Below are 23,060 nucleotides of genomic sequence, written 5' to 3'. Positions count from 1 at the left end.
CTGAGGGTGCCACAGTGTGGCTGTGCCTTCCCCAGCACCTGATGGTGATACAGTCAGCCCTGTGGCTGCCCCTTTGGGCCCCATCGCTTGTGAAATGCCAGCCAGGATTAAACTGTTTACCCAAAGCCACAAGGCAGGTCTGCAGCTAATCTGGGAGTCATACCTATGTCTTGCAAATGCCCAACAAGACATCCTCCCTTTCTTTGCTCGGCTCCAGCTTGAGATAGGAGCTCCATATGGTTAAATAGATGTATAAAACGGTAGAGATTTATGGATTCAGAATTTTATCCAGGCTGTTATGGTGATTTAGAGTTGGGTCAGAACCAAACCCTGTGATCACACATTCAGATTTGGGTGGTATTCGAAACCTGCATCCACTTCTGAAGTCTGCGTCTGACTCATCTCTAGCTACAGACGTGGTGCTTTATGGTTTTATTTCTATTCCAGGGGGACATTTTCATGCATGCCTCGCAGCAGACAGAGGAGGTGGGGATGTCTATATGATTTATATTCAAGGTAATGCATACATAACTACATCTCTATTTCTCTAGCACATAGCTAGATATAAATTTAACTTTATTCATTTGCTGCACTAGGAAACAATGCAACTCCCTTGGCAACACACCAGCCACAGACAGGAGTTAGGTAGAAGAGAGACTCAAAGTCAGTCTCCTAATTTACTTTTTGAAGTCATAAGCCATTTGTAGCTGTAGCAGTAATGGCAGTAAATAGATCAGTTTAGGGACAGCAGAGAAAAAAAAAGAAAAACAAAAACCAAACAGCACAAATCTTTATCTAAGAGAATGCTGGAACACTTCACATGTTTTCTGAAGGTGTCCAAGAAGAAGCATTTCTTGTTTTGCTTTGGTAGACTGCTCTGCTACTGAGACTGTTGAAAGCAAATTCCCAAACTTTTGATATTTTAAAAGGTTAAGACTTCTGGTTTTTTAAACCCAGTAATTTAATCTCTGTGTAACAGAAGATTGTATTACCCTGGAAGAAAAGTCATTTATTTAGCTGGGAATAGATGACCTCGTTGAATATGATTCACTTATCTTTGGTTTTAGGTGAACAGCTTTTTTTAAATTGATCAGGAGCACAAGCTGTTCAGCTGGCTCTGGGAAAAAAAAAGTTAATTTCTGAAAAAAGGCAATGGCTGCTGCTTTTTGTAGAAAATGTGAAGTCTAACAGGTGTAAGGCAGAACAAAACAAATGTGAAAGCAAGAACACATTTCCATATGCTATTTTGAGAGCTCTGGGAGGGACTGAATCAGTTTCCACATGGAAAAGTAGCAGCACACACACCCGGTGGGATATTTCTGTTCTCTAACCAAGACATGCATCTTCTCGAGGGGCTACAGCAATACTGAACCACCCTTTGAATTCCTGGGGCAAAACACCAGAATGCGTCAGGAGCTTGACGTCCATTTCATGCAGGCAGCAGTGCCAGTGTGCACAGTGACAGACCTCCCTCTTGGCTGCTCCCTCATCCCCATGACCCAGGGGAGGTCCCTCTGACCATGTTTGTTCCTCCTCCAACCACTGCTTTACCTGTCTGCTGAAGCATCCATGAGCGAGGTCAGATCTAGGGTTCTTTGGGGTTATATTATCATATTTCTCAACTGTGCCACAGGATTCTGTCTACTAGCTACTAACTCTGAGACACCTGCCTAAGTGGTGGATGAAAATTTACAGAAGGACCTACGTCACATATCCTGAGATGACTTAGACTTGGGTGACCCAAACTTTAAGGAGCCCAGCTCCCGCAGTGAAAATCACTACTGCAGCCTTACACCAAGCACAGGGAGAGCCAGACACCCAGGAGGACAATGCTGAGAAGTCACCGTGCTGAGCGGGGAGCTGTCATATCTAGCCAGGAGGAAATAAGAGGAGAAAAGTGGGACCACAAAGCTAACTAACTGCTCACACCACTCTTCAGTGATTTTCAGCTGTACACCTCCTCCTGGAGCTAAACTGTTCATCCAGGTCAGGCATAGAGCATTTACAGCTATCCAAAAGAAGACATCATATCATGCATTTGAGATGCCTTGGCATATCCACAAGAGGCTGGCAAAAAACCACCCTGGAGGTCCAGTTTACTCTACAGCATTGGAAAAAGCACCAGACATGTTCATTCAGGCAACTGAAGCTGACCGCTGTGCACTCAAGCAAACCAACCAACCGTCCCTCCACAGGTCCTTCAGAAAATCCCTTAAGAGCTGCAGATCAATGGCCTCAGGAGCCTAACGCGCCTTTCAGGGCTGCCTCAAAGGCTGGGGGTGCTCCTGCTTTGCTTTGCCCTTCAACACTGAGTGAAGTGCTGTTGGCCTATGTTGACGATGAATTTAATCCCTCTGGAGACCGGGACACATATTTTGAGCTGGAGCTATAATAATAGGTAAAAAACCCCTGACCTTACTGCGTTTAGGTTTAAGCTAATTCTTCAGTGGCCAACACTGAATCAAAGCAAGCTCAGAACAAACCGCAGCAATTTCCACGCTGTTCATCTTGTGCCTGTTCACACACAATGGGTAAAACGGCACTGTTAGCTGGACTGGTGTGAATCTCTTGTCAAAATGAGCATTACTGGACATACAAGCTTAGGTTACTCTGTCCACACAGATGACCAAATTCTGTTAGTTCTATCCTCGCTGTATCCAGCAATGCCCTGCGCCCCAGAAGTCTCTGCCACGCAAACCGCTGGATTTATAAGGGTCAGCATGTTCTTCCAGCCCCCGAGGGTGCCGTTAATAATACAGCTAAGCAAAGACAAGAGCTAGTTGTTGCTAAAAGGCATAATCCCGCTTTCCCCTTCTTCCTTACACTTTCCGCTTGGCAGTAGCTCTCAACTTACCGGACTGTCTCGGGCAGACAGGGAAGCGCCAGGAAAGTGGTGTGAGTCCAGGCTGAGTGCAGGAAGAGCCACGGGGATGCCACTTTCAGGGGCAATTAGCTATTAAATCAAGTTATCCGCAGCATCAAATTGCACCCCCAGAAATGGCTCCGGGCCTCTTCCAGCGCAACTTTCCTTTAACCGAAAACCCTGGTGAAGTATCTCATCTCCCCCTTTCTACCCTAGTTGCTGGATGGAGGGTACCAATTTCTGCTGCCACAGGTAGAATAAACAGCAGGTTTCAAGTGTGATGTAGCTGAAGAGTGCTTGTTTGTGAAGGAGGATTCGGGTGATGTTATTTATCACAGACATTTCTCACTCTCTGTTTGCACATCTTTTTAGCTTCCTCGACTTATTTGTGAAGGAATTCCAGAACAATCAGCAGAGGATGTAAAACTTATCACCCAGGAACCACAAAGACACACTCATCCTGATATATATCAGGATAGAGGAAGGAAGTGATTTAGTCTTCTAGAGTGTGAATGCTGGTGCTCTGCAGCTCACAGAAGCCAGCGCATATAAAAGATTTCCAAAGGCTGGTGAGTAATTCAGTGCTGACTTTTTCAGCTGTGTGGAAAACTACAAACACAGCAGCTCTGCCATATTTGTGAAACGTAAAATGAAAAGATATTGATGGCTGATATCTGCAGCTGGGTTTGTTCTGCTATTTAGGTCCTGTTTCAAATGGGAAAAATTTAGAATGGTATGTTAATGCTTACATTGACAGTACTCACATGTCAAGGCTTGGACTGTAGGCATACAGCGCAGTTCTGCCTCAATTATTGTGCTTCTGAAAATGTCATACAAGAAAAGAAAGACAACAAGGCAGCATGTTCGTGTTCAGTGGCTTTTAGATATTGGAATTAATCTTCATTTTATCTATCTAGGAAACAATAACAAAAAAGTGATATCAAAGCAAAAATATGGCTGTTCAGATTATAATTTTTAAGAGGATATTTGAAAAGCAATAATCTTTCTCGCACTACTAGTGCCTCCCTGGAGCTCCTAAATAAACTAACCAGGTTTCTAGGCCTTTATACTTTCATCTAATACCTTTTGTCTTTGTTTGCTCTTTGCCCCCCTCTCTCTCTTTAGGTTTTACAGTTTCTTAGTGGATAAACTCAAACCATGCACAAATATTCAGAGCGAGATCAAGTCTGAAAATCGCCAATGACACTGAAACATTAACAAGCACTTGTATTCCTTTCCCCAAATGTTGTAATGCAGCTGATGTGTCAAAATAAAAATGCCTCATGCTGTGAGGGCAGAGACGTAAGAGAGGGCCAAGCACCTTCATACCCCGAGAAGGAATACAGTCCTCCCTGCAGGGAGGCTCACACAGATTTCTGTTGTATTTCTTCACCCAGTGCTTCCTGCCTCACAACCCTACATGTTCATACTAAGAACATCACCTCAAGGTCTTTTTTGAAAGGTTGAGATCAGCAATTTGGGAGACAGCTCACCTTGACTTTAATAGGATTTTATGTTTACATCATTTCACATGAAAACTTGGCTTTAAATTCTCTTTATTTTCTACTCTGGAGATTGCAGAAGTCTGGGAAACAAAATATTATATTACACTGCAGACTGAAATTTGCTGTTTTCACAGTAAATGAGTATGATGAATTGATGCCTGTGACTGTGGAGCCAGCTCACAGAGACACCATGTCTTCTTGATAGAGGGTTTGCTAATACTATTTGCAAGGCAGAAGCTTGGTCATTAACCATAAGCTTGATACTTTACATAGCCTTTTAGTCTCACATCAGCATAAAAACACCAGAGGGGGTCAATTCTATCCACTAGATGGAACATTAAAACTTGCATTATAGTGATGTTCTCTTCCATCACTCTGGTCATTATAGGTAATTTTCAACACAACCACTCTGAAGTGCAATGCAACTGTTCATTAGAAGAACTAAACAATGCTATACCTTCAAACTATGGGCATAGTGCCTTACAGCACAACCCCAATAGCTCCCATAGGCAAAAGAGGTTTTTGCCAGCTCTGGCTTGGACCCACAGTAAAATTCCAGCTACTGCATTTCCCGGTTAGTGAGCGGTATGAGCTCTACACCATGTCATTAGGAGCGTTGGACATACCAAAATCTCCCCCATCCCTTTTTTTTTTTTTTTTTTAAAAAAAAAAAAGCAAGTAGGGCATTGATTTGGCCAAAGACTTGATCTGGGTTTATATTCTGCCATGTGGATTTTGAGTTTCATTTTTAACACAACCTGTGGCTATTGCTCAGGGCTCAACACAGAATGACGAAATTTAACAACCAACCTCTGTGTAAAACTCACAATTGGAATGTTCAGAATGAAAGGAACCGTGTAAGCCCATGAAGCACACTAGCCTTCCTTCAAGACAGGGTTTTTTCCCTATCTTCTTAAATACACTGAATCTACCTGTCCTTTTCTTTTCTCAGAAAAGTATATCCCCTTGCCAGACTGTTGCAAAATTATCCGACACAAGAAGGAATGAAAGAAGTGGGATTTGTGAACACTCAAGACTGCCAAGAAACCAGCTGAATGTAGCATAAAATCTGCCAGGTTCCAAATATTTAATCTTCTTACGATACTATTGTATTAGAGGCCAATACTTATTTACTGCTTCCAGGATACTACAATGACAACATACAACCTACCTGAGAACCAACACATTTTGCTTTTAAAGGGAACAGCATCCTACAAAGTGTCTGCAGGCAGATTTAAACCTCACCCTATTGCGAGCATAAGGGAAGATCATCACCTGCTGCTTCTGCCGCTGCTTTGGAGACTGCTCCTGGAGGAACTGCCTGCTGCCATCTATTGATGCACCGGAGGAAGGCACTGGACCAGCAAGTCCCCACCCAGGTGCTTCAGAGAACATTTTCCTTGCTTGGGTTAGAAATCCCGTAGGTCCGAGATGTGGTACTCTGAGAAAAATCCTTACTCGGTGACTTAAGAGCAGCAGATTTAATTAACATAGCTCAAGCCAAGAGTTCACTGGAGACAAACCTTAGGTACCTAGCCCAGCCCAGCAGGGTTGAGCATGACTGAAAGCAAGGAGTTCACCCTCTTAGGATGGGCTGAACTTCAGAGCCTTAAACACCATGAATATCCTTATTGCATCCCCTTTCCCTTCTAGTGGAATGGGAAGCATTAAATTCTTGACTTTTAAGGGGCCCACCTTGCCGAGAGGTCACGGTATCTGTTCTCCACAGCTGCAACAAGGAATTGGATGAATTTATGATCATCACCTTCATCCAGCACCCGCAGCACTGAGGTTACTTGGCCTGGGTAAAGGGACGAGTCTCCTAGCCAATGCTGTCAGCACACAAAGATGAGAGCATCATCCCATGGGAGCAGCAAACTCCCATGATAGCTGTTCTGCATGACACCGCTGCGGCTGCAATCACTGCGGGGCAAAGCTTTGCTGTTAGAAGAAAGCAGAGTGGTGGTGAGGAAACCCTTCCGAGAAGGCAGGTGCCTTTGCCACTGCCATTCGGGAACAGTTTTCTTCCAGGTAAAGGGAGAATTCAGGGTCTGTTGAGCCTGGTACTAGACTCCAGTCCTAAGCAGCTCAGCACCCTTGAGGTGACCTACCCAGAGGCAATGCCCAGAGTGTCAGTCAGCTGTGATCCAAGCCATTCCCCTCCTGTATGCTCATGGTGCATGCTGGGAGAGCACAAAAAGGTCACACTCACCAACAACATGTTGCAAAATCAGAGAGGTAAAGAAAAAAAAGATGGAAAAGCAGCCTTAGGGATGGAGTTTTAAGTATGGCTGTCACCTGGAAGGCCTGTAACCCTTGGGGTGAGTGTAAATGGCAGGGACTTACTGGTGGTGAGTGACTGCATCTTTGCAAGCGCAAGAGCACACCAAGGAGATTTATTTGAGTTTTTTCGATGCTAGGCAGCAAAGGGATGGGAAGGTTTCAGTCTGTGAACAGAGACTAGAAAAATTATTGCAGAGCATTGTAATGAAAGAAGCAAGTTTTCAAAGGGAATGTTTACTCATGATCTGATCCTAGTTAACCCTGGTAAGATGAATGACAGGAACGTCTATGAGTTAGGCCTGTAGATAACGATAGGTTAGCAAGGAAGAAGACAGGTGACCAAAAAGCTGTGATCCCACTGGAATGGATGTTTTACTTACTATTGGCACCCTGTTGATTCATTGCTGGCATGATTTTCTTAAAACAAAAGAGCTCTCCTTCTTCCCTTCCCCCTTATTCAGTTTGATACTGCTTTTTTGTGCAGATTCGCACTCGGAAAGCAGAGAAATATGCACCCCTGAGGTCCCCAGCGGAGATACAAAGACTTGAGTGGGAGTGGAGGGAAAATGTGGACTCACACCTATCTTGTTTTGTAATATTTTAATAACCTCCTAATTTTTATCAAAGCAGCAACTAGCGCTTCCTCCGGCTATTGCCAGGGGATAGTTTGCATGAATGCTTTTGTATAGCTCACACAGGATAGCAGGGCGTCACCAAATTACTCCCCTCTGTCCCTGGTTTTCATGCTATTTTATGAAATAATCACAAGGAAATTTTCATGCTTCTGAAACCTGGTCTTTGCCTTTTGAGGTACATGTCATATAAAAGGGGCAGATGAAGCAGATGCAGCAACAATGGAACATTCACAACTCTTCATTCTCGAGCCTAGGGATAATGATAACGCACCTGTAAGAAAGGGGCTACTGAAACACTTTATTGAATAACAATTAAAAACCTGCACCCTTTTATTTGACAAGGAGGCCTAGACTTCATGTACACACTCTTTTTTACTTCATGCTTCACCTATTTCTATTAGAATGCCTTTGGTATGTGAACACAGAGAAAATAGGTTGACAATCTGTCTGGAGAGACAAACTTGACAGGTTACCTAAGGAGAGTCCTGTACGTTCGAAGTGTCTGCAAGTTTAGGCTCAGTAAAAAGATTTGTTTTACAGATTAATTTCTCAAAGGATGAATTTCGAATTATGGAACCATCCAAGGCTTTTTTCTTGTGATTTAGGACTAATCAGTCAGAGATCTCATCCCATAACTTAGTTCTGCTAGCTGCTATCTGGTGCACCAAGTGACCATTTATTTAGCATTTCATTTTGGATTCTTGTGTTGTGTTGATACATGCTCAGTACACCCCGTGCCTCCACACAGAGAGGTATTGGACTGACAGCTCCTTTGATCAGCCTCACATATGATTTGAACCGCAAAGGAAAAACTGACATAGCATGTAGCAATCCACAGCACATACTACTTACCGACGCTTTCAAAAGCTTGACGGTGAGAAATACTGCTTTTACCTCTCTTGTTCTGTTGATTTAGGCGGTTTCAGTTTGTTACTCAAACAACATACGGAAAAGTCCACCATGAATCATTTGGTAACCATTTCATTTCAAGGAGAAAAGAATGGTCATGTAACTCCTAAATCGCACAGGTGCATTTAAAAACATTACAAGGATTTAGAAAAATTAGAAGTTAAATTTCTAGTCGATGTTTCCTTTTTATATGCTTTGGTGAATATTTATCATTTTCAGTTTCATAATACAGCGTTTTTTCTAGGGACTGAGTGCGAAATTTGAATGGCTCATGCATCGCTAAGGCTCGTAAATCGACTTTTAGGACTCACAGCAGAAACAACTGTGGGTCCTTCAGCTCATATTTTGTCTTAACTGTCAATCGTTCTCTCTCTCCTTGGCAAGTGCTTTCTCTCACAACATTCAGAGGCAGCAACATTTCTTTTTTTGCAGACCTGCAACAGAGATAGAGGCGTGGAATAGTAAATAGCACACAATCAGGCTATTCCAGGCCCCTGATAATCTGATCATATTCTCTACTGCCCTATCTCTTCCCTTGTGAGGTTAGGGTACATTGTGTCTGCAGGTGGATCAGCAAGGACACCCATATGTAGAATGACTTTCAGCAGAGGACTGGATCTCTGAAATGCTCATTACAGTTTCCTGCAAGGACAATGTAAGTGCATCTATATTACAGAATATTTGTTTGATGCACGATGCCAAAGGGGACAAAAAGGTTATGTCAGCAGATTTTATACATACACCTTGTAAATGAAGTTTTAATGTAAACAGAATAAGAGAGTGACTTAATTCCCATAGATCCGGCCCAGAGACCTCACTAATGTGGTTAAGAGAATTGAGCATGGTTATGTCATGCTGAAACTCAGAAAAATTAAACAAGCTGTGGGTAAAGTATTGCCTGGGACAAGGAAATCTGGAAAGAAACTCTTAAAATTTCTCTAATCACAATGACTTAGCACCTTCCACCAACAACTCCTTACCCCTTGGGTGTACCAAAGATCCTGGGAGCTGCCTGTGCGCTCCCACTTGCACCAAGTTACGGTACCAGAACAACACCATTATGAGACAGGCAGTAGTAAAAGCCATTTAAAAGCAATAGCTAAGATTAAATTGATTCTGAATGTTTCCACAAGTGTACCACTTGTTAAGCACCAGATTTAACTGCGTCTAACAAATGTTTCAGCAGGTGCCCTGTTCATCTGAGTCCTGTGTGTACAACAGGCACTGGTGTCATTTAGGTTTAGCACCGTGGGTGCGTCTCAATTTACACCCAAATAATGATGAGAGCTTCTGATGTCCATCAGCCAGTTTCAGACTCCATCAGGAAAATATATCTGCATCTTCTTTGTGTGCATCTTGGACACAATGTAAGGTAATAGACTGAACTACTGGCCAGCTCAAACATTATAGCCACCAAACAGCACCAGACGTTGTTTTGATTTAATATCTAAAAAATGGCCCTAAAACTCACACTGGAGGGTCCACCCATTGTGCAAGAGGTAGGTCCTTGTGCATTGAAATCCCTAGACTGTCACTGTCATTTCTGCTGGCGGCCTCCTGCAGAACAGAGAACTTAACTGACTTCTATATAGGTCAAAACCGGTATGGGTGTTAATTCCATTTGGTAACTATTAATTGAAGGTGGCTTATATCAGTAACTGAGAGGCTCACTCCTTCTCCAGCAATTCTCTGAACCATTCTGTCCCTTCTCTTACAAATAATTTGCCAGTGCAGAAGGCAACACCGAATGAAATACATCAGCCACAGCTGTAATGAGGGAACTCCGCCATCCGCTGGCCTGGTTGTAGTATGAAGAATAATGCAGCATAGATATACACAACAACTTTTATGGTTTGATCAGAGCTGTAAGAAAGATGAAAGGCACTGAGCAAGAACAAAAGAAAAGAAGTGTGTCACTATGTGAGACTTTCCTCATATTTTTTCCATCACTCAAATCAACTGTAAGCACAGCAGAGTTGTATATGGGTCCTTTTTTAAAGCAAACAACCCTCTAACCACATACAGCAGGTCAAAGTCAGGAATAACACACTGATGTTGCCTTGAAATGGAAATCAGAGCATTGTCATAAATGTAATTGAGCCAAGCCTTACTACCTGGACTTTCATCTCTGGTCTTGTTGATTGCTAATACATGTAAGTAATGGGAGATGACAAGGTCTGCTGGCAAGTGGAAAGCACGATGTCAGAAGTCCCAAATGATGGAGTTGAAGTCATCAGGTAAGAAAACTGGCTCCAACGGGGTTAATTTTTTTTTTTTTTTAGACCAAACTGATAATAACTGGAAGGGGAAATAGAAAAATTACTACCTTAAAGTTTGTTTAAAAAATGTATTTTCTCATGATGTTGGTCTAACCACGAGAGCAGTATTTACCTTATAGCTGTTTATTACACACAGGTACCAGGACGAACCATTCTTCAAAAAACCACAGAAGACAGAGGTAACATATGCCTGTTATAATGACTGTGATGAAGATAAACCCCTGGACTTCCAACAGCACTGCATTACCTGACGCTATCCCAGTTCCACTACTGAAGTAAGACATTTTAAGGCTGGTTGTAAAGTCTTGAGTAGGAGAGGAACTTTGAATAGTATGTACAGTACACAGAAAAGGGCTTTACGAACAGTGTTTAAAAACATGAGTTAAAACCTGTGAACAACCGGGAAAAGTAGAACAGCAATATGGCGTTTATCTGTCTCTACTTGGCGTAGAGAATAAATCCAAACCACAGGTAACCTCCCTTTGTATATGAAAGTTAACAGAAGACTGATTTCTCTCCACAAAACAAGAAGCATGTTTTGTAAGCATTGGCACACACGTTCTGCACAGTTTAAGCAGAATGATTATGACACTTCTTCCACCTTGCTCATCGTCAGCCTGTCCCCCTTCCTTTACAGTGAACTGCCAAAAAAAAAGCAGAAAAAGAAGGAACAACAAATTAAACCCCTACGGATGTTTGATAATTTTCTGTATTGTATACATTATCTCTGCTCTAAACAGGGATGCTTGATTCCTTCAAGCAAACACATCTTTTGTTATATCAACAGCTGCTCCCCCCCCCCTGCTTTTTTAACAACAACAAAAAAAAAAACCAACAACCAAACTTCATTCATTTTGACAAAATCTTACTGTTTTGCTACAGGCTTCATGGATAATTTCAACCTACTTCAAGGATCAGCTCGTCCCACCCATAATCCTAGATGATTCTTGGATTCTGTAATGCTATGAAACCCAAGTTTTCCTATCATCTCAAACAATGGTAGACAGCTTGACTTTGAAAAGTCTTGGTCTCCCTATTCTCTTATTCTCTCCTCACATCTCTGAACTTAAAATTGAAAGAGATGAGGTAGATGAAACTACTTTTTTAAATTTCTGTAAGCAAGTGATCTACTGTTTGGAAGAATAAACTTCAGAAAGCATTCCAGGGGCAAAAAAATGTGTTAAAACAATATTGTGGGTAAATGCTGTCTCTATTTAGTACCATGGAGCTATAGCGGTGTGATTAGTAACAAAATACTATTGTTAAAGCAAGGACCTGTTGCCCGAAACCCTGCCATGCATGAACCCCCAGCGCCTTCCACTCGAGTCATACTGTCTCCACCTCCCTGTCCTTGCCTCTTTCACGCAGTAGGCTCAAGAAGCACATCTCCTCTCTTACTCCAGAAGCAGCTGTCTGTTCATTCAGAGACCTTTAGCAACCTTGCCCTTTCCACAGGGCTTGTCAAGCCCCATCAGCCAACAGTGGGTAAACTGCTCTGCTCACAGTTATATCTGCTGCTAATCACACAGCATTATTCATGATGTTGACCTTGGTAGAATAATTTCTGTTTAAAATAAAGCAGTGGCAAGCATCCCACACCGTTCTTCACTAAGTCTTTTTCAAATTTCTTTGTACACATCTGTTTCATCTTTTTTCGTTCATATATATGTATACACAGGCCCAGTTATCTGTCTGCTGAGATGATTCTGTCAAGTGCTGCTCAGCCTCCTGTCTATTTTCAAGAGCAAACAAACAAAAACTCACTTCCCCCCTCCTTCAAAAAAGATAGAATGAAAAACAATGGAACGAATAAACCGCTATATCCTAACAAAGGATTAGAGGTGTTGCATTTTTGTTTTCAGAAGATAAAATGCTTACTGGAAATTTCCTATTCTGAAGTAATTACTAAGCTAGTAATTTTTTTCAATACTTCAGACAGGATAAAAAATAGCTCGTGTAAAACATGGCAAATAGAGCTTATTGAACAATGAAAGAGCAGACTTTGAAGAGAACCATCTTTAGATTTAATCATTCAAAGCAGGATTAATAATATGCCATTGGCTGCTGAAACTAATGGTAATTAGCAAGCAATCTTTCAGTATTATTCCTCAATAACAACAGTTTTATAAGGCCCCTGTGTACCTTTTGTCTGATACTGAAAAGCTTCAGTGTCCAAAAAAAATCTATAAAATTTGAGGTTTGATGAAATTTCAATAAAAAGCTATGCCAATGATTTCCGTAGGAACTGGATTGGATCACCTTTGTGCAGGAAACACTTGAGCAGGTGTAGGACTACCATATTAATTGTTACAACTATTGACTAGGAAAGTAATTGGTGCTGAGGGCAATTAACACCTTACAGAGATGACCTATATGTGAAGAAGTATTGAAAAGTGCAATAGAAACATACAGTTAGATAGAAGGTTTGGTGAAGAAAAAACGCAGCGGTGATTAAAAAAAAAAAGCATTTCATGAGATACAATTAGTTGTTAATATTCTTTTTATCAGTTTTAGAATAGCCTGGTTTATGAAGTTCTTTAAATATCTCCATTTTCCAAGACAGGATACCCATCAGTATCATCTGAAAATACATTCTAAGATAAAATTTATTCTTTTTATTTCTTCCCTGCTATTCATAGACTATCTCCAGTAAGAAAAAATCACTCACAACCTATTGCTTCTTCATGATGCAGGAAGGAGCTGACAATAAATATTGTCAGAATGAGATCATCTGTCCTTCTAAATCCAAATTTACAGCTCACTATCTGTCTGAGTGTAGGTATAACTAAAGATAGAACAAGTCCAAATGTAGCAACATACGTGTCTGGAAAAAGGGTTCTCTAAAATGCTTGTAGAGTAAATTTTTACTCAAGGGTCTCATAGTTCATCATGACTTCTAGTTAGTCACAGTGACAGTGTAACATCGCCCTCCAGAGCAGACTGGGATCTCCAGTAGTGCCTGAGAAGGATGTTCAGTCATCACAACAGTGCCATCCTTTACCCCTCCATGGCAACTGTCAGCAAGACAGCAACTCATCTAACACAGGCCAGGCAGCCTGCAATTGTGGGGGCTTTACTAAAAAATAGTGGTTTTGATGGAAAGTTGAGTTCTGTATTGTGTGGCCTCTAGCTAAAGTCAAGGTAAATGCTGAAGAAAACACACAAGGCCCTACTGATCTTCATTTGTTAAAGCTCTCCTGCCAGCCTGGATCCATAACTGCCTCTGAGACTCCTCTTCCTGCTCCCTGGCAGAAACTCATCAGCTCTGATGCAGACCCTTCGCCTCTGACCCTTTCCCCACCAGCTGCTTTTCACTCTGGACAAACCTGGGCTGGGTATTTCCTGCTCGCTCCCGGAGCTGGGGAACTTTCCTCACTGGAAAGTAGAGGAGTTCCTGGTGCCATACACCACTGAATACCATGGCTCAGGCAACTGCTACAGCTTCTGACATAACTCATATCCTACAGACCCTACTACGAAAAGAGTCCCAATGCCTCTCTACCATCACGTTCTTCTGAAGACAATGGAACCATCCTCAGTTCAATTCACTTCTCTGAATAGAAGCATCTAACACCCTAGGCTGTCCCAACCTACTCCCAGCTGCCTCTCCATTAAGGTGCAAGACTTCCAGAGGTCCTATATCACATCTGGCAGCCCCGTGCACATCTCTTGGGTACCCTCTGCCTCTCAGAGGTCACTGGACACCTCTGTTCAGGCAACTGAATTAGGCTGCCTGGCTCTATGCTTTATTCTCTCCCCTTCTACTTCCCACTGTCAGAAAATTATCTCCTGTGGGATTTGTCTTGAGGAGGAGTGGGTTCACCCTCTGGAGCCTGCTCTCCATCATTCTCTGAGCATCCCTTACTACTCAGCTGTGCAGCACACTGTGTGAGAGGTGGGGCAGGTGGGAAAAGTTCAATGTCAGTATCAGCAATAATCTGGTTTTACAAAAGTGCAGCTCAGAAAGCCAACTGCAGCTCAGTAAATATTTTCTTCCTAACAGGGACATTTTGGGTTCTATTAAGTAAGGGATACTTTTATGAGGATTGTACCCAGCAGAAGCACAAGTTACATGAAGGAAACAGATTTATCCCAAAGAGCTTAAATCCTGTAACAGATGGGTTGGCCGTGCTTGTGGCCTTGGTGTGTGCCGGTGAATGTCATGCAGACTCGGAGAGGGGAGCCAGTTCTATGAATGCAAACAAGTTTAATACTGGATGGGTCGCTAATCCTTAAATGTGCTCCTGACTTTTCAGGCTGACTCAGTGTAGATATAAAAATACATGAATGTGCCAGACTGAAACCCTCCCACCTCACTCAAGGTTCACGAAAGAAGATGGGAAGGGAGAGGATGGGATGACATGAAGGCTCTGAAGGACATTATCACACAGAATCACAGAATTTTCAGAGTTGGAAGGGACCCATTACTGGGCTGTGTTACACCCAAGTGGTGTGCGTGCAGTGCCAGGTGCAATGTTATTGCTCAGCGAATGAAAAATTAAAACTGCTGGGTTTTTCATTGTTTGGCAAGGGTACAGTCAGGCTATCACCAGTTAACTGCAAACGACTGAGTTACCGTGGTCTGAGAAGCTGACTCATCATCTGAAGGATTTTAACTAACCATCTGCGTGCTTCTGACTCAGTGCAACTGAGGAACAAACCCAATATATTTAGCATAGAATCATAGAATGGTTTAGGTTGGAAGGGACCTTAAAGATCATCTAGTTCCAATCCCCCTGCCGTGGGCAGGGACACCTCCCACTAGACCAGGTTGCCCAAAGCCCCATCCAGCCTGGCCTTGAACACTTCCAGGGATGGGGCATCCACAACGTCTCTGGGAATCCTGTTCCAGTGTCTCACCACCCTCACAGTAACGAATTTCTGCCTAATATCTAATCTATCTTAGTTTAATAGTTTTGCTTTACTGTGGCACCAAGCTAGGAGTGTGTACGCAGGCCAGGTGAAGGCCATTCAGCTTTCCATCTGCAGATTGATCATCTGTTCAGCCGTTAATGCGTTCAGACATTCAGCACAGCCTACCAGGAAAAGTTTATAAAATATTTTGCTCCCTAAGCATTTTGTTTTCATTTTGTGTTCTGAAAATCCCTCTTTAAATCAAAGATATTCCCTAAGCCTCAGACTTCTAGCTGGAGCTCCAAGGAAAGCTGTTCAATTTGCAGAGAGAGGTTTGAGCTTTTACACTGTTTCCCATTGAATATTTTGCTGGCAAGATTTTGACTGCTGTTTGTAAATCCTCACAAGCTTAATTAGTTTGAGTCAAGCCTAGATTTTTTTGGTTCAGTGAGTGTTTTTGAATAAGAAGAGGAATCCTAGAGAACTGTGGAATTATATAGCACAGCTCCCTCTAGAAATAAATTAAAATTCCATAACTGGGGAAAGGTTACATGAAATGTTTTTCAAATGGCCAGATTTGGGTTTTTTGTTCAAGTTTTCTTGGTAGAAAACACCTTGGCTACTGCAAATGTTGATTTTCACATTTCATGTTGCTAAATGTTCAAAGGTTAGATTCTATTTTTGTTTCCAGAACAGTTATTTTAACTGCATTCTTCCTAAAAATACACTCAGCATTAAAATCAAAGCCAAGATACTGAGAAATATTTTGTTTCCAGGTACAAGAATGTTTTCCTCCCAAAACAAACATTCACTCAGGCACAAAAAAAAGAAATTATTGGCTGCTCAGACTAAATGTGCGGCCTTAGGCTATTGTGCTTTTCTGTTCCATTACGTTTGCAGCAAAGCTCAAATTGACCAGTGATAAAACCACACTTTTTATTTTGTTTATGATCAAGCCAAAGTATTTGTCTACATAAATGGATAAAAAATACTTGCCTAATGCAGTTGAAGATGTATTTGGTAGTTCTGGATTGCTTGAATATGATTGATTTTCCTGTTTTATCCTTATCTTGCTCAATAAAATAGTAATGTGGACATATATCAGCATAATTCATGTCTGGCCATTCTCAAGGCTCTAAAGAGTTCTATAATATTACCCTTGAAGTCGGTGTATACTTTACCAGATCAGCCGTTTGATGTTTTTATGTATAGCTTAAGGATTCCTTTACCCAGTAAATCCCTTGATGCTTAAATCCCTTGATGCTAGTGCCTATTTGATAGACTTGTGTCAGTTTGGCAGGTGTCTAACCCTGTAACAGAGGCTAAAACCAAAGAATTGTCCCCAAACTTTACAGTGCAGGAAGAACAGGAAAAGGGAAAATCAGATTAAGAAGCACCTAAGTAACATGGCATATCATAAAAGCACCTAATAAAATGGCATGTCATAAAATGAACACTCTATCTTTTGGATTTGTTTTTTAATGTATAGCTGTTGGTTGAGGATTTTTTCCCTTGTATCAAGGAAGAGCCTAGCTTTTGGAAATACAATGGAAGTACAGGAAAAACAATGATATGGAGCATGGGAAACAGAGGTTTTGTGGGCAGAAGGGGCTCACCGCCAGAGGGGACCATGCGTGGTAGAACATAAGATCACCACTACCTACAAACCAGCAGAGGACAGTCACAGTCCTCTGTGACTCCTGTTCTGCAAGGGATGGGGTGAACAGTTTGAAAGAATTGCCTACCCTGAAAATGCAGAGCGTCTAACGAGCAGGCTAGGATTCAGTCTCCATTTGAACCACTGGCTTCCTTCACGACTATACCAGAAAGAGACTTAAATGGAGCATCAAAGCACATGGGAGCCCACTGTTGTGGAGCTTAGAGCAGAAACAGCCCATCTCATCCGCGGATGGGTGGAGAGAAAGCCCATGTCTTAGCTGCTGTCCAAGGCCCTTTTATGTCTCACACTATTCTATGTAAAAACTATGTAAGATACATTCCCCGAGTGACACAAGGAACGAGCACAAATGTTTTGTGGTAATTCATTCTGAGCGACACTTCCCTTAATTCGACCATGTTCAGCTTGCGGATCACATCCATGGGCAGGATTTGCAAAGGTCCTCTTTTCCTCAGTGGAGACAGGGGAGAAGGCAATTTTGAAACTTCTGTGCTGAAGGCAAAGCTCAGGATGAGGAATAGGTTGAGAGCCACAACACTGACATCAAAAATGGCCACCAGGTATATCACAAGGTCTGTTTTTTCTTTGCGTTTTTTACATTGGTAGTTTTAGGATTTATGATTTTCGTGCTTTCTTCTGAAAGACGGAAGCTATCTTTAGAGGTGATGATGGTGATAAAAGATTTCCTTGACCACAGGCTGTCACAAAAAGTTACTCTGAACAAAGACCAAATACTATGAGACTTAATATAAAATCTGAAGGAAATGTCAAACCTGCATCACTTTCTGGAGGGTCCCTCTTGCTTGAGAGATCCTAATGGACCAGTTGTTTGTGCTTTTGTTCCCTGCCACATCTTTTGCCAACACCTTCCTCCTAAGGACAGTGTCTTTCTGGACTTAAAACATGTTTGAATGGCTTCAGCGTGCACAGTCTATGCTGAGCTGCGGATGACTGCTCCAGCGTGTCAGGCAGGACCTTGAAACAGCCACAGCTCCTCCTCAGTGGCTTAACCTCCACAGACCGGGGGCACCCAGCTGGAACAGTCCTTGGGAATCCTTGTCCATATTGCAGTCTCTTGGTGGAGTCCCTACTTAATGCTAGGAAGAAGATATTAATATTCTGTCCTTTATTTTTCGGAGCTGTCACTTCTAGTGTGGTGCCTGCAGGGGCTACTTCTCAGCGTAAAATATCAGGAGGTAACACAGTACCCTTGAAATTTCCTCTTAGTGGCTGAAGGGACACTGCTGAGGGAAGGCAGAGATAGCAGGCTGCCAGGACCAGCAGGCTGCCAGCTACACAGGTCTTCAAGTTCCTCCGGGAGAAAAGCTTCCTATCCACGCAAGTCCAATATTTCAGCATAATCTCTTTTGCCAGACGTTAACTAATCAACCCAGCCAGAGCTGTACCAAGATGTTTTGGCATTTGAGCTCACCCACATCCTCCTCAGGCTCTTTCCAGCTACTGCTAGTCTCTCTGTCCCTCTGTCTGAACAACAGAAGCAACAGCGAGGAACTCGCAGGCAATGACTCTTCTTTTCCCACAAGCATTGGAATGGCTATAACTAAATGGAGATGAGATGCTTTTAAAAAGCTCAGTAGAGAAATTAAGTTTAGCTGCCTGTGCTTTCCTAAAGCAGTCATCTGATAGACTTTACCCTACTTGTAACCAGAATTTAGGCTACCAGGAACTCGTACAAGGTTTACGCATGGCAGAGATTGGAAACCAACTAAATTATTTTGTTGGGAGCTGAGCTAGAACACAAATCTATTTAATGAGCTTGAAGAATGGCCTGCACTTGTTCTGAGAAACCTGCTCTTCTGTCTTCTTGAAGGAGAGTCTGCCTTGGCAGACTTATCCTTACCCTTGCTCCGGACTAAGCTGGATAATTTCAAACAAGTACATTTCTCCCCCACTTACACCACTGTGCACCAGAGCAGGTGAAGCCTGATGGTGGGCTTTCCTGGGCAAAGTGAGCTGTGGGTTGCCCTGGCAACTGAAATGGCACTGCTGTTTCATCAGCTGTGTGACATTTGCGGGGATTAAGACAGCAGCAGGTCAAGACTTTTTTGGGGATCTTCCCCGCGGATGGACCTCATTGCCCATCTCCAACTGCCAGTCTTTCATATGAAAACAATGGCACAAGGCCTTGCGAACAGGTCTGCTTTGCCTTTTAAGTGCATAACAGGATTCACTGTCCTCCCTCCATTAATCTTAGTCTTCACTTGCTTCTTTCTTATGGAACCCCTTGTTCTCTTCTCCTTTCCTGCTTATTTTTTTTCCACCTTTAACCTTTTGCCTTGTTAAATGATTACTTGTTCTTTGTCTCTCTTTCCTTCCCTGTTTGCCTCCTCTTTGACAGAAGGTGACATGCTGCTCGTGCTGGGACCATCTACCAGATGACTGCGAAAACAATCTCTGGCTTGTAGACTGCTGAAGGAAATCACAGACGCCCCTTCCAAAGTCGCTGCCACACAAGTGCCAAAAAATAGAGAGAGAAAAATCAAGTCCTTTTCAGGCAGAAAGGTATCATCTAATGTATTGGGTTTGCACGGCAAGGTTTTGGTATCGGGGGGGGCTACAGGGGTGGCTTCTGTGAGAAGTTGCTAGAAGCTTCCCCCATGTCCGATAGAGCCAATGCAAGGAGGCTCCAAGATGGACCCACTGCTGGCCAAGGCTGAGCCCATCAGCGATGGTGGTAGCACTTCTGTGATAACATATTTAAGAAGGGGGAAAAAACCCTGTGCTGCAGCAGCCAGAACAGAGGAGTGAGAACATGTGAGAGCAACAGCTCTGCAGACACCAAGGTCAGGGAAGAAGGAGGGGGAGGAGCTGCTCCAGGCACCGGAGCAGAGATTCCCCTCCAGCTCGTGGTGAAGACCATGGTGAGGCAGGCTGTCCCCCTGCAATCCATGGAGGATAATAGTGGAGCAGATATCCACTTGCAGCCCATGGAGACCCCATGGAGACCCCATGCCAGAGCAAGTGGATGCCCAAAATGAAGCTGAGCCTGGGAAGAAGGGAGAGGTGTGGGGTGTTTTAAGATTTAGTTTTTAATTTCTCATTACTGTACTCTGATTGGATTTGTAATAAATTAAATTAATTTTCCCCAAGTTGAGTCTGTTTTGCTTGTCACGGTAACTGCTAAGTGATCTCCCTGTCCTTATCTCAACCCAAGAGCCTTTAATTATATTTTCTCTCCCCCTGTCCAGTTGAGGAGGGGGAGTGATAGATCAGCTTTGGTGAGCACCTGGAATCCAGCCGGGGTCAACCTATTGCATCTTACCAGGACCTGAACCCTTAACAGGAGCCTGGATGCAGTAGGAGTATGAGGCTTTCTGCTCAGGCTGTTCCTCTGGTCTGGAAGCTATTCTGTAGCAGCCTTCCCCGGTACATTTCTCCTTGATAGACTGAAAATTTTGCTTCAAGATATCCAAATTTGACATGCACCAGGTTGCACAAATAGGGCATTGAATAAATACGTACTAATATCTTGCTGTTTTCATAAATATATTTCTGAAATGCTTTACCAAGATCAGCATCCTCCTCCTTGCTCTGCAGAGAGAGACTCAGGCAGCACAGTCACACACCAGCTTTGTGTCACGCAACGAAGCAATTACAGAGCCGCCCATACCGCACGTGTCCCCAGCCAGGGCTCTACCGGCTACCCAATAATTATTATGACGATATTTGTTTTTTAAATTCTCTTCTACAGAGGCACTCTTCAAATCCTGCGTGATCTAACTAGACATCAGTTAATAGTCTAAATGGTCACCCTTTCCCAGAGTCAGATGACAGCTATATGGCACTGTCTTTCTGAAAAGGCTAAAACAAACAAATCAGCGCTTTAGAAATATGAAGGGTCAAAGTCAAGGCCTGAAATCCATTTGCTGGACATGAATTTCCATGCACCCCCCACCAGTCAGGGATGTTTCGACACACCTGACCAGAATGATGACTAGATTGGTTTGGTTTCAAATGGCTGCCTTGGGTGTCTGAAGAGCTTAAGACTGATTAGAACTCAAGCAGAAGTTATTAAAGCCACCAAAACCACCAACACATTAGAGATGCTTTCGGCTTCAAAACTCACATGTACTTTCTGGTCCAGTAAGTGATATAACAACATCTACTTTGCCTACAAATTATTTGTATTAATACTGGATGGTTCTCAGTGCTGCATTTGATTTACAACTGAAAGTTGTGAAACAACAGTTAACAGGAAAGCAAGATCAGTTTTGAGAGCCCTTCCCCTTTTAATAAAATTTGCTATATTAGCTATTTTATGCCTTGTAACTATAAAGGACAATACGAATAAGAGTGAATGAATCTTTCATACACCCCAACTCTCGAAAGCACCATTCTGCTCATCTAGATTAACCTCATTTGTTTAAAAACAAAACAAAAATAGCAACAAAAACCCCAGGCCACAAAATTTCATCAAGATGTTGCTGAATCAAACCCATAACTTTGACATACTAGTGGCAGGATAAAAAATAAATTCTGCCAAGTCTGCATTTTACAATAGCTAAGATGTGGAAAAGCATTTCTTTTCTTCATAGGAAGTGTCTTTAAAAGGCTTGTGTACCAGCTCTCTGCCACTTCTCCCTACATGCTAAGCATTGCCTTTGACCCATCAGGCAGGAAAGAGTGCTGTGTTACCTTAGGTAACACAGCAACATCTGGAGATCCTTTTAGGTAGCTCTGTGCTTGTCTGAGCAGTACAAGAAGCTGCATGAAAAAGCCAAATCTCCTTCAGGTTTGTACCAATATCAGCTATATCAGACTAGTGAAGACACATTATAGATATAGTCTGCTATGGAGAAAAGTTGGGGTTTTTGGTGGCTGTGTTTCTGACGTGGTCAGGCAAGTTACATCTTCCAGCCCCAGCCCCATGCCCCACAGGAGCCTGCAGCTCAGCTGTGTCAACTGAAGGGAGAAGAGTCTTTAAGCCAGGTCTTGCTGAAACAAAGTCCTAACACTTTTTCTCTAGGAGATAGTTTGAGCACTACCGTTTTTTTCTTTTGCTGCAAAGTCAACTTAGGAGACTTTTTCTCTCCCTGTCCCTCCTTTCTGGACTCCAGAAATTTCCTTCACTCTTCTCCAATGTTACACTGAGGCAATTGTTTAGCATGTCACGTTCTAAGCCACATCAGTAAAATGATCTGGATTAAAAATGAATCCAAATTAAAAACATGACAAAAATACACATTTTTTAACGCCTGGTATATCTTATGGTCTGGCATACATTGCATCCACAGAAAAAGTTGTATCAGCACACATTAAAAGGGTGCTGGTGAACTGCAGAACAGAGATGGGAAGGAGAGGGAGGGCTACAGAAAGATCAGCAGCCCTTTGTCAGGCAGAAATAATACCCATGGGATGTCAGCCCTGCCCTTGAGCTCCATGTGGTCTTATAAAAGAGGCAATCCTGTCTCAAGAAGGTCCTGCTTCCCTTTTCTTCCTACTTTCAGATATTTGGTCTTTCTCCACAGTGCAAAGCACTTGTGGAGCTGCACTGTGAGCTTGGCCAGGCAACAGCTCCGGGTCAGAAGTAATCTTTTTGTACCCAGGGGCAGGAACTCCTCAACTAGCACACTTGCTAAAAGAAGTGTGGAATGACCACAGCCTGGATTTGAGAGTGTGTGTGGTTTTTTTTAAGCCAAATCATTCCAGAGATTTAAAGAGCAGTCAGGCAAACAGCTCAGCTGGCAGTGACCTCCAGAAAGGCAAGGGGCAGGGAGACTGGAATGAGCAGCGAGGACAATTACTACACCTTGAGCACAGTCACACCAAACATTTAATAAATAATCTAACTTCCTTTCCACCTCCGATTTCTTTTCCTGTCACTTCCTTGTCAAACTGACAAGAAATAGCAAGTATATTTAAAGACTAAAGTCCAGGCAGAATAAGTTGGTCATATCCTTCTACTTAATTATGCTACTGACATCCAGTTGATCAAAATCAGATGTCTGAATCTGCGCCCAAAACTGGTTATATCAAACAACATATTGAACAGGGAAGTCCAGTTGCTCATAAAAGGCAGTTTCCTGCAAAACA

The sequence above is a fragment of the Vanellus vanellus genome, assembly GCF_965231255.1.
Source record: "Vanellus vanellus genome assembly, chromosome: 1".
Taxonomy (NCBI): domain Eukaryota; kingdom Metazoa; phylum Chordata; class Aves; order Charadriiformes; family Charadriidae; genus Vanellus; species Vanellus vanellus.
Note: the sequence above shows the minus strand (reverse complement) of the source record.